The 16,458-nt window shown below is 38.8% G+C and overlaps 1 pseudogene across 1 annotated transcript; it reads left to right on the forward strand.

Annotated features, from left to right (window-relative positions):
- The first annotated feature begins 5,949 nt into the window (after nucleotides 1–5,949).
- Nucleotides 5,950–15,088, forward strand: LOC143891248 (exopolygalacturonase-like; annotated as a pseudogene). The gene is made up of 6 exons (XR_013255287.1): nucleotides 5,950–6,140; nucleotides 11,964–12,153; nucleotides 12,972–13,292; nucleotides 13,879–14,168; nucleotides 14,347–14,564; nucleotides 14,682–15,088. The product of XR_013255287.1 is annotated as an exopolygalacturonase-like (transcript).
- Nucleotides 15,089–16,458: the final 1,370 nt, after the last annotated feature.

Genomic DNA, 16,458 nt, shown 5'->3' on the forward strand with positions numbered 1-16,458 from the left:
AGGTCTAGGTGTCTTAGGCATCCTAGCTTAGAATAGGTGTGAAGAACTACGTTGCCTTGATTCTCGTGGAGGCGGGGATACGTAGGCTTCTTTGGATGAATACCAGACCATCCGAGGACTCGGGCTAATAATTTAGAGTCTTAGGATTTGTTGTGTAGTCATTGTATGTTTTGATGTGTTTTCTTACTTTCTTGTAGTGATCATGTACCTTTAGCTATAGCTTGCATGTGTTTGCACATCAGAATTTAGACACCCATTAGGCATGTCACTCATAACCTAGCTATGCTTAGGTGACACATCTTTCATTTTATTTTATGTGTGTTTATATTCTTTATCCTCAGGAAATGCATGCTTAGGTAGACGATTCCTGAGGATTGTTCCCATTTCATATGATTTTTACCCAAACTTCTTTGGAGTTAATAATAAATGGCATAAGAGACCAAGTGCTTGCACTCGGACGAATCGGGGGTGCTCTCAGACCTTCCCCATTCGTAACCAGGCACGAACCCATATATATTTCTGGTTATCCATTGCACAGAGGATTTGATTTTAGGGTTCCATGGCATATCCATGGATGGCGACTCTGAGTTTATTTCAGGTATGTCTTGGTTTCGAGCCTTGGCTCCGGATCGAGACTTATCTCTTTCTTTTTATATCGCCACTCGTGCTATGCTATGAGGGTGGCATCCGTTTCGAGAGTTCTTTGGCAGAACTCTCCATTCACGTGGATGATCAAGAGGATGGTGTAGGGACTAGTTCCCTCACCTCACGTCCTCTCAGGATCGGGTTCCACACTATCTGACATTTTTCTCATTATTTGATCGGATTGATTGGATGTAAAGACAAATTGGAATGACCTGAGGATAATATTTAGCGACAACCAGTGTGGTGAGGCCATCTGAACCGTTAGATTGATGTGAATTAAGGTGTTTTTTAAGTAATTTGACTAGAATTGCATGCATGGGACTGCCAAAAACCTGATTATTTTGCTAATGTGGATTTGAGTGTCCAATCATTCACCCTTTTGATATGTACAACGAGCAGCTACTTCAGTTCCGGTTGTCTCTCTGATGATTGACCAGGAGTGTGCAACGGTTGGTTGATTTTAGGGTTGGTTAATTCCTTTAGGCCCTATTTGGATTGCAAGAAAAATATTTCTGGGAGAAATTTTTTTTAGTGAAAATTTATTCTTTTCCCATTTTTTAGGGAAATGATATGATTGTGGTTATTTTAGAGGAATATTATCATAAATTGAACGTATGTTAAACTACGAATTACTCCAAAAGCTTAAGCTGCTGGAGATGGCGTTATTTAATCTTTTATACTTTATTAACACTCCCTCTCACGTGTAGCCCCTCTTTCTAGGGTTGGCCTCCACATGGCACATGTGGCCCCTCTTTTGGATTTGGCCATTGCGTATGGAATTTTGCTATGAAGGAGGTTTGAACTCATGACCTTTGGCTCTGATACCATGTTAAACTACGAATTACTCCAACAGCTTAAGTTGATGGAGATAGTGTTATTTAATCTTTCATACTTTAACACCTCAGTGTAGAAATTCAATAGTGTTGGTTTAAATTATCTTTTTTCGTGCGTAAAATAGTAGGAAATTTTAGAAATATTTTTCCTTTCCAAAAACCATGTTTGTTTTAGATTTTGAGAACTGATTGTGAGTCCAAAATTGATTATTTGGACTCAAAAAAGGCCCAGTTTGTTTTGGATTCTGAGAATAAATTTTAAATCCCAAAAAAAACAATATAATTTTCAGTCTGATAATCAGTTTTGGGCTCGAAATTGATTCTCAAAATCGAAAACAAATGGAGCTTTAATTTGAATCAAATAATCAGTTTTTGACTCACAAGCGGTTACCAAAATCATAGCTTGGAAAAAGAATCGGTAGAATATTGCTAAATAAGAAAGATTTGGGTTGCTATGAAGTATGAAATGCATGCTCCCTAAATATCTGAAAAAAATGATTCTCTAATAAGATAACTCTCAAAAGTTTGTTTCCTCCCAAATTCCAACTTAATTAATGACCCTTAATTATGTTCAGATAAAATTCGTGTCATCCTATCATTAGAAATGCAAATACATTGGGGGCCCGTTTGGATGCCAAGAAGATTTGGATTTGGATTTCTCACATTTGCAGCCCTTTTTACGTTGTGATTTGGATCCGGATCAAATTCTTAGATTTCCAAATCAGTGTCTGACAGTGAAAAAATCAGATTTCCAAATATGATGTGGAAATAAGCAATTGGAAATCCATAGACTGGCAGGTTTCCTTCACCCTCTTTGCTCCTCAACCTCTCCACTCCACTAGGAAGTAAAGTACCCCTTTCCCCTCTCTGTCTCCCTCAGCATGAGCTGGCGGATCTACTCATTTTGTATTCAAAACTCAATTCCAAATCCAAATACAAAATATGAAGTATCCAAACGGGTCCTGAGTGTAGCTTGAAATCTTTTGTAGTTTGTGTGGCCTGCCAAATTTGAAGAGGCAATCTGAGCCGTTGATCTTGTGGGCCATAATGAAACCATACATGATAGTTAAATATCACGATAAATATATATAGATCTTCTGGATTCGAACACTGCTTGTAAAATCAATGGTGGGAATTTTTTCCAAGAAAATCCTTAAAAATCCACTTTTAAATAAAGGAATCACGATTACCTAAAATTCCCTGATGGTGCTTCATTTTCATATCACATATCATTCATTGATAGACACAAGAATAATGTCCACTTTCAACTTGGCAGTGAAAATCAAATATCTTAGAGGAATAGAAAAAAAATCTCTCCAAGTAATTGAAAGTGAGGCATGAGAATATCTTAGAGGAAGAGAAAAATATCCCCCTTCATGAGAGATATATCCCAAATCTTTAGATATTTGTCCCAAAGAATCACCGAAAGCCCGAAATTTTTCTTTACAAAGAAAGACCAAACCTTTGAAAGTTTTGAGGGGGGTAATTTATCCATTTTTATAAAGGTGCTAGAGCCACATTGTATTTTCTATACCGATACAAGATGGGAACCCATCTTTTGATAATGACACACCCTAAAAACACACTTTTGCCCAAATTATTATCATGGATAAAAAGAGATATTCCCCATCATGAGATATATCCAAAACATTTAGGTATATCCAAAATAAGGGATTTGCTAGCGTCCATCGCATAGCGTGTCACGCCCCAAACCCCACCCTGGGCGTAGGACGTGGCAGTGTCGTATACCAGCAAGATAAATCTCACAAGCATACAAGGCTACAAAGCAATAACAGAAATAAACCTGACATTCCATAACTAAAATATCAAATTCTCAAATAATGTGGGCCCAACATAGCCAAATCAAATCTCAACTATCCCATGACTCAAAATAAATAAACATAGACATAGTCTTACACATTTATTTACCAAAATTCACGATCTGAAACAAAAGCAAATAAGCTAAATAAAATCTCCAAGCTCCTACAGTTCTGAAACTAAGCTTATTCTTCCTCGTTCACTTCACGAGGATCAAACTTTGAAAAATGTTAATATAATCACAATCGGCTGAAAAGCTTAGTATATAATAACACACTACAAAAGTAGGGTCAAAGCATGCTACATAGAGAGGGTCGATAGGTAAACGAAAATGACAAAAGCTACACATGAAGTGCCTGATACAAATATGGTATCTGAGAGTAAAGCTTACGAAGTCATATTTCAAAGTATCACATCAAAGAGGGTCTCAATAAGAGAAGTTACAAAGTCTTAAGAGATCACTGAAAGCAATCACAAAGGTACGAAATCACCCAAAGGTCATTGGCTTAGCCCAAAAAGCATGTTATTTTACCCAACTGCCCGCAGTTCGAAACTAGTTTCTAAGTTAATATACTTGTCGACAGAGTCAGCGAATAGTACCCACTGACGGGACCCAAAAGCCAACGATTACCTCCATTGGTGCGGGCCCTTATAGTTCACATATAACCTAAGCCTCCACAAAAGGTGTTCACATATTCAAAAAGGTTCAAATGTTCATACAAAGTTCTAAAGATTGTTATTCAAGTTGGTTCCACAAGGTTTTTCAAAAATATTTGGGTGTACAATGATAACAAGGTTCTTATGTCAGAAATGGTCACATATTCAATTCGAATTCATAGGTTGCCAGTGAGTACAAAATTCAATGAGTTGTATTTCAATGAAGGATAAGCATGCAAGACCCAAATCAAAGGCTAAAGTTATCAGAGGTTTCATATATTCAAAGAAGTTGCAAATCAAAAGGCATATTATCGAACGACAAATCGTATCACTAATGTAGTACGAAACTATGTACTTTAATATCGAACTACTTTCCTTTTCATAATCACCTACAATCAAGAGTATGAATATTCTCCATGAGAAACATCATTAATTTCAATTTTATCAGGAATATATATCATCCTACTGACACAAGACACCCTTTGGTGCCTCTTCGGAAAAGAATCGGTAAACCGGCCTATGGTTCTTTTTAGTATTTTGGAAATATCATCATTATAGAGTCACCAAAATTTTTGAAACTATTTTTAACAGAAAGTACTCGTTTCCGGCATGTCCGTAGAGTACAAGAGCTTCGAAAACGGACAAGAAACGAAGAAGTTACGAATTTTCGAAGTTTCACAATTTCTTTGCGATAATTCCAAATCCGTCCCCGATTTTACCAAAACTTCTACGGACTAAACTTTCTCGTTTTAGCTCCGATTCGCGCAGGGTCGGATCCGTTGGATTCGGTCGGATCCGTTGGATTCGTATCGACGAGAGGAATCCAAGTAATCAAATTTCACGCTAGAATCAACATATATAATTATTGTAGAAATAATCTAAACTTTTTGGTTCGACCCTTGAAGACAAACTTTTCTAAAAACTAAAACAATCCGATCTTGGGTTCGTTAGGGATTCCATAACAAAGCGAATCCTAAGGAACCCGAGATCAGTCATAAGGAACATCTTAAACAAAATCAACCTTCGCTTTCATCTTCTTCTTTTTTTAAGATCACAGAATTCTTATTTTAGGGTTTTTAATAACATAAATCAATAAAGAACATGGTTCTTACCTTGATCTTCGATTTCCGATTCCAAAACTCGATCTCCTCTTTCTTTCTCAACAGAATCCTCTCATAGGGCTGTAGAAAACGGTTTAGGATTTCTTAATGGCTGTAGAATTCTCCTAAGATGTGTATTTATAGGCTTTCTTAAAGAAGCCTTAATTTTAGTCTAATTCTTATGGACAAAATTGCCCTTCATTTTAGAGGGGAACGAATTTTTGAAAGGGGATAATTTGGGTATTTACATAGCGTCCATCATAGATGGTCTGTTGCATGTCAGACCAGCCACATAGGCTCACTTTATAGTAGCTTTTGTCTTCATTCATGAGGTAGCTCAACTAAGATGCAACAGACAATCTGCAATGGATGCTATGCTATGGACGCTAGCAAATCCCCCAAAATAATATCCACAGGACTGGAACTTTTCCCTTTGGAAAGAAAGATCGGAATCTTTGAATGTTTTGAAAGGGGGTCTTTATCAATTTTTATAAAGGGGCTCGAGCCACATTATATTTTCGATACAGACACAAGATGGGAACCCATCTTTTGATTATGACACACCCTAAAAACACACTTTTGCCCGAATTATCACCATGGATAAAAAGAAATATATTCCCCTTCATGAGATATACCCAAAAGCTTTAGATATATCCATAACAATATCCACAAGACTAGAACATTTTCCTTCGGAAAGAAAGATGAGAACCTTGGAAAGTTTTGAGGGAGGCACGTTATCCATTCTTATAAAGGGGGCTTGAGCCACATTGTAGTTTCACAAAAATAAGGCATTAGAGTTTGTGAGTCATTACTCTCTTGTACACCAAAAGCCTCTTTCTCTTTGATTTGTATTAGTATTTGATCAAAAACTTCGATTTCTTTTTTGGATAGAGCCCATGGCAGAATATGGCAAGGTGAAGAGAGACGCGTTCGATCGACTTGAGGATTACATCTCCTCTCGAAAAGGAAGGCCTGCAGTTGTAGTCCATGGCGACGCAGTGGCGCAATCTCCCCAACCTGGTGATGGAAATCATGTGGCTGCGAAAATCAGTTACACGATTTCTACCCCCAAGAGCGCAGTTTACGAGTATCCTCCTGACTGAGCTATGACGCGAGGTTTTCTATTTTCCAAATTTGTATGAAGTATGAAGCTTTTCTTCATCGAAAGTAGATCTACACTTGTACAGTGTTATATGTATGAGGGCAAGTAAAAGGTAGCCTTCTTTGGCTTGTAATACTTATCATAGTAATAACCCTTTGTTTCATGCAAATACAGATTAAGCTTGGCGTTATTTAATCATTTATACTTCAACACACCCCAAGTAGCCTAATGAATGTTAGAGAGTTGATCCTAAGCCTCTATAGATCGGAGGGTTAGGATCAACCTATGGAAATAATTTTTGGGGCACAACCTATTTAGGCCGTGGCCCATCTAATGGACGGTTTGGATCATCCTATGGTGCGGGCCATGCCGTACTTTTAATAAAGTGAGGAGTGCCCTCATCAAAATACAGTGGTGCTGATAACATTTCCCAAAGGAAATTGGATCAAGACAGGGTGATATTTCATTATGCAGTCACAGTTATTGCAATGTTTAAAAACTTGGCTGATTCGATCCACACCCAGTTTTGTCTCCAGCAAGTCGTTAAAAAAGTTGAAAAGTTTCAGCTGAATTAATGAAACATCACCTTGTTCAATAGAACTTTGTTCTGATTGATAGACTTGCTGAGCTAACTCAGTGGTCCATGTCCAAAATTTAGGGCAGATCTATTGGGATAGATCTTTTATGCAATCCCCTTATTTATAGAAAATCAACTATTAGTGTTATACATATAACAGAACTCTAATCAGTTTAATTGATCTAATCTAGATAAATTTAATTAACTATTAATCTTGATATAGTTAAATTTAGAACTACACTATTGGAGTTTAATTGATCTAATTTAGATAAGTTTAATTAACTATTAATCTTAATGTAGTTAAATTTAGGGCTACACTAAAACATCCAATGAACTCTAGGTCGATGTTTCACAACTTATGGAGAGTTCAGGTTGCAGACGTCTAAATTAACTCTATTTCTAGCATTGCTAAATCTACTCTCGCTACGAGCTTTATTTTGGTCCATCTTGGCCATATTTTATCTATATTCTTAAAAATTATTCCTTTAAACTAACAATTGGACACTCTATTTGATTGAAGAAATTAATTAGAACCACCCATAATAACATAATGAAGTGGGTTAAAGAGGTCCCAAAAGCGAAGGAAAGAACAAATTTATTTGAGATTGAATTTTATTAAATGTAGGCTACGATATACCATTACTTATTTAAAGGATGAAATTTCAAAAAGGTAAAAAGAGTTCTATGTTTGTAAAAAAGAAATTGTTGTGGGTTCCACGCAAAAAAGCAAAAGATCCCACATCAGAAAACATAGGAGATGTGGCTGGGCTTATAATGACTTGGGCACCCTCAGCCTAAACGCTAGCTTTTAAGGGAGAGTTCTACCCCGGTCCCAACAAATGGTATCAGAGCCGGGGTGTGGTAGACCTAGTGTAGTCTAGAGGATGGAGAAAATCCCTTGGGGAAGATCTCAGTAACCCGGTGTATGTTCTAGGATGGTGAAATTTCCTCGAGGAAGATCACATAGTTCCCACATTGGAAAACTTAGGAGCTGTGGATAGGCTTATAAGTACCTAAGCACCCTCCACTTAACGGCTAGCTTTTAAGCATGACTTCTACCCATGTCCCAACAGAAATATAACTTAGTAATAAGACAACAATTAAGCAGAAAATCACTTTTACGATCAATAGTAGAAGGCATCCTTTGGTCCTACAAGGGGCATACTAGGCATGTATGTGAGATCAAGACAATTGATCTCGTAGAAAATCATGAGGAGACCCACACGGTACTGGTCCTATCTAAGACAAACATACAATATACAAAATAATGATTCCTAAAATAAATGGTTTATCTTTACAAGTTGGAACCCAAAACAAGGCTTGATCGAGGCTTCATGAATCAAGCCACACGGTACTAGTGAAAATCATGAGGAGACCCACACGGTACTTGTGAATTTTGCAAATCGGGTCATGCCATCAATTTTTGACCAAAATACACATGCTAGATTTCTTTTACTCATAAAATCACCAAAATGTCATTATATGAATGAATTTTGCAAATTTCACAGCTGAGTGAATTTTACCTTCTAAAAGACCAAAATATGAATCAAACGTGTGGGAATATTATTTCTATATATGCTAGCATTCTTGGCCCCGTGCTATGCATAGTTGTAAAAATAATGGGCCCACCCCATCGAAACATGAGGTGTAAAATGATGGACCCCACCCTATACATGGGCTCAGGTGGAAATCGGGGACCTACCTCATCAAACAATGAGGCAAAAATGGTGGGCCCCACCAGATGCGTGGGCCAGTTTGAGTTGAGTTGGTGGAGCCCACACTATCAAAACATATCAATAAGCATTTTGGTCTCTTTACAAGGTAACTTTTGTCTTTCCACATATAAGGACATTTTGTTATTTTTATGGTAGGGATGATATAATGAAGGGCCCCCTTGCAAAAACAAGCTTCAAGGGCTCCTCAGTGGTCAATTTCAGCAAAGTTTGTTAATGATGGCGCAGAAAAAAGTGGATGGCGCCACAAAAAGTGGAATGGCTTTGACTTTTGCTGAAATTGACCGATGAAGGAGCCCTTGAATCTGCCTTTTTGCAAGGGCACCCTTCATTCTATCATTGCTCTTTTTATGAATATATTAAAAAAAGGAAATCATAAATTCGCCCATTTTCTTTACATAGGACAGCCAGCACAAGTGTATGTGGCAATCGCACTCGCTAAATCCTTCTCACATGAAGTACCATGGGTATTTTAGTCGCAATTTGATGGCAAGACCTAATTTGCAAAATTCACTCAAATGTGACGAGCCTTTTTTGTAAATTTTCAAATTAGAAGACGATTATTGCAAGACCAATGATAGATGCATGTGCAACCGAATAAAGTGCAACCGGAGAAGGGCCCTGGAATACATCCACGTCATTCTCCGGCCCTTGCATAAATTCTCAACTGAATTTAAAAATGACGTGGATGTATTCCCGGACCCTTCTCCAGCCCTTGCATAAAGAGGGCCCTTGCTGTTAAAGTATAAAAGATAAATAACACCTTTTTACAGCAGCTTAAGCTTTTGGAGAAGTTGGTGAATTAACATGGTATAAGAGCCAAAGTTCTCGAGTTCAAACCTCCCGGATAGCAAAAATACACATGTAATGGTCGGCACATGCAGGGGAGTGTTAAAGTATAAAAGATAAATAATACCTTTCTCCAACAGCTTAAGCTTTTGGAGAAGTTGGTAAGGTAACACTTGCATCTATCATCCTCTTATTGCAAATAAAGCAAAGCTGAAGACTTCTTTTGCAATTGCCTCTTTTCTATTTTTGACGTTCCTATGCAAGTAATAGGTCACATAGTCTGGATTTCTTATTGGTAGGTTTTCTGTACAATGACCCGTCCATTAACAATATGATTTTCTTGGTTTGCATTTCATGTTTTATATAGAGTTATAGACTATGAATAAAGATCCCATATCTATGAGATCATAATTTTAGAAAAAATGAAGAAGGAAACTGAATATTTACAACTTTGTAAAAAACAGTGTGTAAAATGTGTTGGGTTGTCATTCCTGCCTATTAAACATTCAGCCAATAGAAAAAGAAAATGTGAAAAATGTGTTGGCCCGGTGTTGTTGCCTAATAGCCATGGGGAACCATCCGATGGATGTCCCAAGTCTCAATCATAGGTCCCACAATACTGTATGGCCCACTTCATAGGATGATCCAAACCATTTATTTGCCAGAGATGATCGCAAGCCTCCTATCTAGAGGGACTCCACATATGGAAACCTATAAAAATAGGAGGGTCAGGATCATTCTATGGAATGATTTTTTGGGGCGCAACCTAGTTATGTTAAGCCCAGCAAATGAACGGTTTTGATCATCCTATGAAGTGGGCTTTATAATACTCTTTGCAAAAAAAAAAACAGTGGATTATTGGGCCACACACCATAAAACGTAAGGAAATGATATCAGCACAACCATATTATAATAGTTGCACAAACTATGCCCGTCTTTTCTTTTTTTAATCGGCTTGTGAGAGCTTTTGGGAACTGTAATAACCTTTGAAAACTATTTAAATGATGAGCACTGCTAGCAAAACGGGAATCCCTTGTGGAAAAAAAGAAGGGGATCCAACATGGGTGAATTCATACAATGCAAAAAATATCTTGAAAGGGCCAAATCGTCGGCCATTTCACTCCGGTGTTTATTTTCCACATGCCATCCCGTTTCGAGAGTGTTTTCCTTAAAGAGCTCTTTAAATGATAAAAGACAAGATGACTTAGTACAGTTGCAAAAATGGTTGTGCTGATATCATTTTCCAAACTAAAAGAGATCATTTACTCGTACGTTATAAGGGTACGGGGGCGAATGCGTACCGGAAGGGGGTGACAATAGCATCGCCCAATAATTAGACCTGGCAAAACCGACCCGTGCCCGTGGGTCGACCCAACCCACCCACAAATTTGAGGGTAAGGGTTGACATTTGAGTGACCCGTCAAAATTGACCCGCAGGTCACCCAACCCGCCAAAACAAAGGTTGGGTCAGGTGAACCCACAGGTCCCGCAATTCGTTTTTCCTTTTTTCTTTTTTGACTGGCTGGAATAGTGGAATTAAATTGAATGATCTATTTTTCAAAATGGAAGGTACAGACCACACCATAGGATGATCAAAACCGTCCATTTGATGGGCCACAACGTAAATAGGTTGTGCCCAAAAAATCATTCACATAGGATGATTCTAACCCTCTAATCTAAAGAGAGATTCACATTATGGAAACTTCTGTAGATTGGACGATTGGGATCATCCTATGGAAATGATTTTTGGGGCACAACCTATTTACGTTGTGGCCCATCAAATGGACGGTTTGGATCATCCTATGGTGCGGGTTGTACAGTCTATTTTGAAAATTAGAGGGTGAATTCATACAGAGAAGGGGGTGAATTTATCACCGCCCAAAATTGCAGGTTTCCCGCAGGCTGACCCAACCCATCCGCAACGGGTGTGGGTCACCTAAGTGATGACCCGTAGGGATGCGGGTCATTTTTGACCCGCACCGGCATGACCCGCGGGTAACCCAACCCAACACGCCCGTTTGCCAGGTGTACATATAATTCAGTATTTTTTAGAATGTAGTGTATGGCCCACTTTGTAGAATAATCCAAATCGTTTATTTGTCAAGCCACAACATAAATACGTTGTGCCCCTAAAAATCATTTCCATAGGAAGATCGTAACCCTCCAATCTAAAGAGGAACTCCCATTATGAAAACTTCTTTATATTGGACAGTTAGGATCATCCTATGGAAATGATTTTTTTGGCATACAATCTATTTACATTCTGACCCAACACATGAAGGGTATGGATCAACCTATGAAGTGAACCGTACATTAGTTTTGAAAAATACTAGACTGTACGGCATAAAACTAGAGTTTTGAAAGAAAAAGAAAAAAAACTAGAGTTTTGAAATTCCATGACATGCACAAATGATCCATGATAGGGGGGCATGCAATGAGTACAACTTAGGACTAAAATAGAGAAAACCCAACAACCCTAATTGTGGCAAATAGGACTAAAATAGAGAAGATTAGTTGTGTTTTGTAAGAGGGAGAGAGAGTTTGTCGTTGCACCGATTAAAAAAAAAGGGAAAACAACCGAGAATTACCTTAAGACAGCAAAACCAAACATTCCCCTACGAAAAAGGCTAACTTTAGGTTGAAAAATAGTTGCATGTTTCATAAATTTAGTGGTAAGGACGTAAGGAGAAGATAATATAAATAGCATAGATGGCTTTGGTTTTTCTCATTCGAGCTGGGGTCGATCTTGAGTCCCGTAAATTTAAATTTAAGGGGTTACAAGGCTCCGGTGGATCCTGCACCAGGGACTCCTGTGCCGGCGTCACCGAAATCCGGCAACGGAATTTTCGACGTGACCAAGTATGGAGCTGACCCCAGTTGCAGTAAGGACAGCACCAAGGTGGGGTTTTTAAGTATTCTAACTGTGTCATATTTTGATACATGGAACATGGAGGTTGTGCCCTTAGATCAATTGGTTGGCCCACCATTGATCAATCCAAATCATACACCATCTAGACCCTATCTTGGTTCTTTCATGATCCTTATTATACCATGTTGATCCAGAGATCCTAACCATCCAATCAAAATACGTATTTTGATCCATGGTAACGGAATACATGTGTACTTCAGGGGTAAAGATTGTCCCATGTATAAGGATCCACTATAAGCTCCTCATTTGACAAGACTACCATTCAACTTTTTGGTTTCTCTCCCAATAAGAGCAAACACCATACAAACGACTATCTTTAATCTCATCCATGAGTTTGCCCAGTCTCCAAGTCCATCTTTAATCCCTTTGGCCCAGAAAATCATGTGGTAGAAATTGACTTCCAATTCTAACCTGCCTACCACCTTATAAGTTGGGCGGTCTGATCAAATGATCTACACCATTAATCCATCTAGAGTTGGACCCACAATTCGGACAAAGTGATGTATTTGCCCCCATTTTCTCTCATGGGCCACTCCCCTCTAGTGTGTTTTGACCACCCTTTTTACACTACAAGGGGGTGGCTCAAGGAGGAAAACGAGGCGAATATAACATTTCCCACTAGATTAATGTGCAAGCATCACTCATTGTGGATAAAAAAAAAAAGGATTATAATACAATGTAGGCAACAATTTTCTGTTATTCCTTGTTGCTATTATGAATATCAAATTGTGAAATATATGTAGGGTAATATTTGACATAGGAAGAATGTCATTTCCATATATTTGCAGGCTTTCACAGATGCTTGGACTGCTGCATGTTCCTTCCCTGGGACTGCAACTTGGCTCGTCCCCACAGGCACATTCCTCGTAGGTGAGCTCAAGTTCAATGGCCCATGCGCTAATAAAGCCCAATCCCCAGCGGCCGAGATAAGGGGAACCCTAAGAGCTCCGGGGAGCCTCTCATCTTTCACTTCTGATGCCTGGGTCTTGTTCCGGAACTTGGACGGTCTCACAATTAGTGGTGGTGGAATGTTAGACAGTCAGGGAGCAGCAGAAGCCTGGCTAAAAACCACATGCCAATCTGGGGGGAAATGCAAGTTTATGCCTGTTGTAAGTACATATAAAGCCCCTTTTCCATGCCTCCCAACAAATTTTGGATACATTCATCTTTTCATCGTATAAACTAACCATTTTTCTTTCCATCGTCATTGGTTTTCTTTCCAAACATTTATACCCAAGCATAGCATGGATAGGGCCCACCATTTTACACTTGATCTGGTGGGCCAACCAAATCTATCCAAACCCATGAATATGGTGGGGCCCACTATTTTACACCTCATGGTATGATAAGGTGGGGCCTGTCATTTTATGACCATGTCTAGCATTGGTGGGGGCGCACCATTTTGCACTTCATGTTATTGATGGGAAGGGGCCCACCATATCTAAACAAGCCTATGCATAGGGTGGGGGCCCACCATTTTACTCCTAATGTCATTAATGATGTGGTGTGGTTGGGTCCCACCATTTTACAACTCTTGTTTTAATGGTATGGGGCCCACTATTTTCCACTTGAGCATAGCATGGGTCAGGAATGCTATTGCTAGTAATCTTATATGCAAATGGTTTTGAAGTCAAATTCGATTACTAAATTAAAAGAGAATGAAAGGAATGATTTGTGTTTTATGGGTGGGTGCAGTCTCTGAGATTCATTGGGAACAACAACGGGAAGGTCCAGAACATAAATTTCGAAAACAGCAAGTCCTTCCATTTGGTTAACAACAACTGCGTAGGAGTGGATATCTCTGGTGTCCATGTCACAGCTCCTGAGGATAGCCCCAACACTGATGGCATCCATATCAGTGGCTCCTCCCACGTCCACGTTACCAATTGTCAAATTGGTGTGGGTGACGATTGTGTCTCCATCGGAGATGGCACCACTGATATCTCCATCGAGGGTGTCACCTGCGGACCAGGCCACGGCATCAGGTAATGTCAACCCTAACAAACTAGTTGAACTATTTGAAATAGTAAAAGAAAGTGAATTTGTTAATAAAATGATAATGAAACAACTTTAACTTTACCTCAATTATATTCAACTGATTGGTTTAACAAATATTATGGCATTGAATAGAATTTGATGATAAATTTCTGCAATCTTTCGCAGTGTGGGCAGCCTCGGCAAGTATGCGAGGGAGACGGGTGTGACAGGTGTACACGTAAAGAACTGCGTCCTTACCGGAACCACCAATGGTGTTAGGATCAAAGTATGGAACGGATCACCGACACTTAAAGCTTCTAATATTACCTTCGAAGATATCACCTTGAACAAAGTCTCTTTCCCTATCATCATCGATCTGCCCAGGTCATAACTGCGGGAGTAAGGTAACTAGAACATGTTGGTATACATAGATGAAATCAAAATTAAGATTCGAAATGAAATGAAGGAGAGTAGAAGGTGTTGTGGATTTTCTAAATTTTTTGCTTCTCTTTCTGTTGCAGCCTTCAGCAGTGCAGATCAGTGACATCATTTACCAAAACATCAAAGGCACTTCCTTCACTAAGCTTGCAGTGAATTTGATTTGCAGCTCAGGAGCTCCTTGCCAAGGTGTTCAACTAAATAACATCGATTTAACGTACCCGGACGCGGGCCAAAAGGTCGCCTCTATGTGCCAAAACGTTAAGCCCACAGTAACCGGAGTGCAGAATCCACCTGCATGTGCTTAACTTCTTTGTACCACCACCTTCATATTAAGAACTCCCTCTCCTTACTTCTGTATCCCCCACCCCTCCATGTCTTGGGTGGGTGTGGAACCATGAAAGCTTATCCAAAAATGATTTGTATTACATGTCTTGCTTTCAATGAAGGCGGCGAGACTTCAATAATAACATTGTTTTTATTTCTACAATGTTGCGATTGAATTTATAATTGCGATCCGAATCATTGATAAATGAAGAGAAATAGTTGTTCAGCTAGTGAAGTGAAAGTGCTTCCAGTTTCGTGTTTGAAGTGTATATGTTTGAATCTTTGTTGTTTGAATGGTAATGGGATCTCAATGATTTCTAAACATGGGATGTGGGAAATCGATCATGCAAAGCACTTGCCAAATATTGGTACCATACCCACCACACTAACTAAGTCTTGGAGCATAATCTCTATTGAATTTTTTAATGAATTAGCCACTCCAAGATCCCATTCAATCTTAAATTGAGCTACAAAAATGGAAATTACTAACTTAGACAGAACCCAAAAAATGGCAACTCCCTTTTTTGGTAAAACTGAAAAATAAAGGATGGAGGAAGCCTTTTGGACAATAAAACTATTGGACCCTTTTTTTATGGTTATCTTTTGGTGTGAAATGAAGAAACTGAAACAAAATTCTTCATGAATTCTCTGGTTGGTCCTCTTCCCGAAATTTCTTGTTGAATGCAAGCTATCAATCCTTATCAAGTGATCTTCCCATGGATCAATTTTTTATTCTGTTTCAGCAACTCCAACTCATAGCCAGCCCCAACTTCAGCCTCAACCCAAACCTAAAACCTCCTCTTTAACCGTTCCAATGTCCATACAAAATAGTCTATCAAACTCCTCTAAACTTTCACTCGAACCAGCCAAGAGACCAGCCCCTCCAATCGGTTGACATCCTTTCTTTCACCCCCTTTAACTCACAATATACCTAACATCCAGACCTCTTTCTAACAGCCATGTTTTCCACAAGGCATTAGTCCACCCATAGTTAGCAAAACTCCGTTTTAAACTCCAAAAAAACATGTTTTATTGGTGTGCCGTTTAAAACTCCGTTCATAACTTTCACAACGAATAAAACTCCCATTTTCTTAGGCAAACGTTTTAAACAAGTTTAACATGCGTTTTAAACGCTTTAAACATGTTTTTTGGGCCAACTTCCAATTTTACCCCACCATATTTTGTAAATGACAAAATTCTAAACTCATTTTCTTGTGTTTCCATTTTTTTTACTACGTTTTTTTGAACCAGTACCGGTATTAAACTCGAATTTTTGCCGTCCCATTTTTTTTGGCGAATCACGTTTTGCTAACTATGAGCCCACCTTCCCATGTTAATCGATCACCACCCCATGCCTTCCATCTTATGCCTTGTTATATGACCACCTTTCTTTATCCAAGATTCAACCTTAGCCCTTATTTTAACCAACCACCCTTTCAAGTTTTTGTTAACCGATTAACCCAAAGATAACCCACTTCTTGATTCATTCCTTAACCCGTTCAGCCTAACCGTAACTACCACCAAGAAACCTTC

This window comes from Tasmannia lanceolata, unplaced genomic scaffold (genome assembly GCF_043159265.1).
Source record: "Tasmannia lanceolata isolate RefF3 unplaced genomic scaffold, GAP_Taslan_0.1 ptg000013l, whole genome shotgun sequence".
Classification (NCBI taxonomy): Eukaryota; Viridiplantae; Streptophyta; class Magnoliopsida; order Canellales; family Winteraceae; genus Tasmannia; species Tasmannia lanceolata.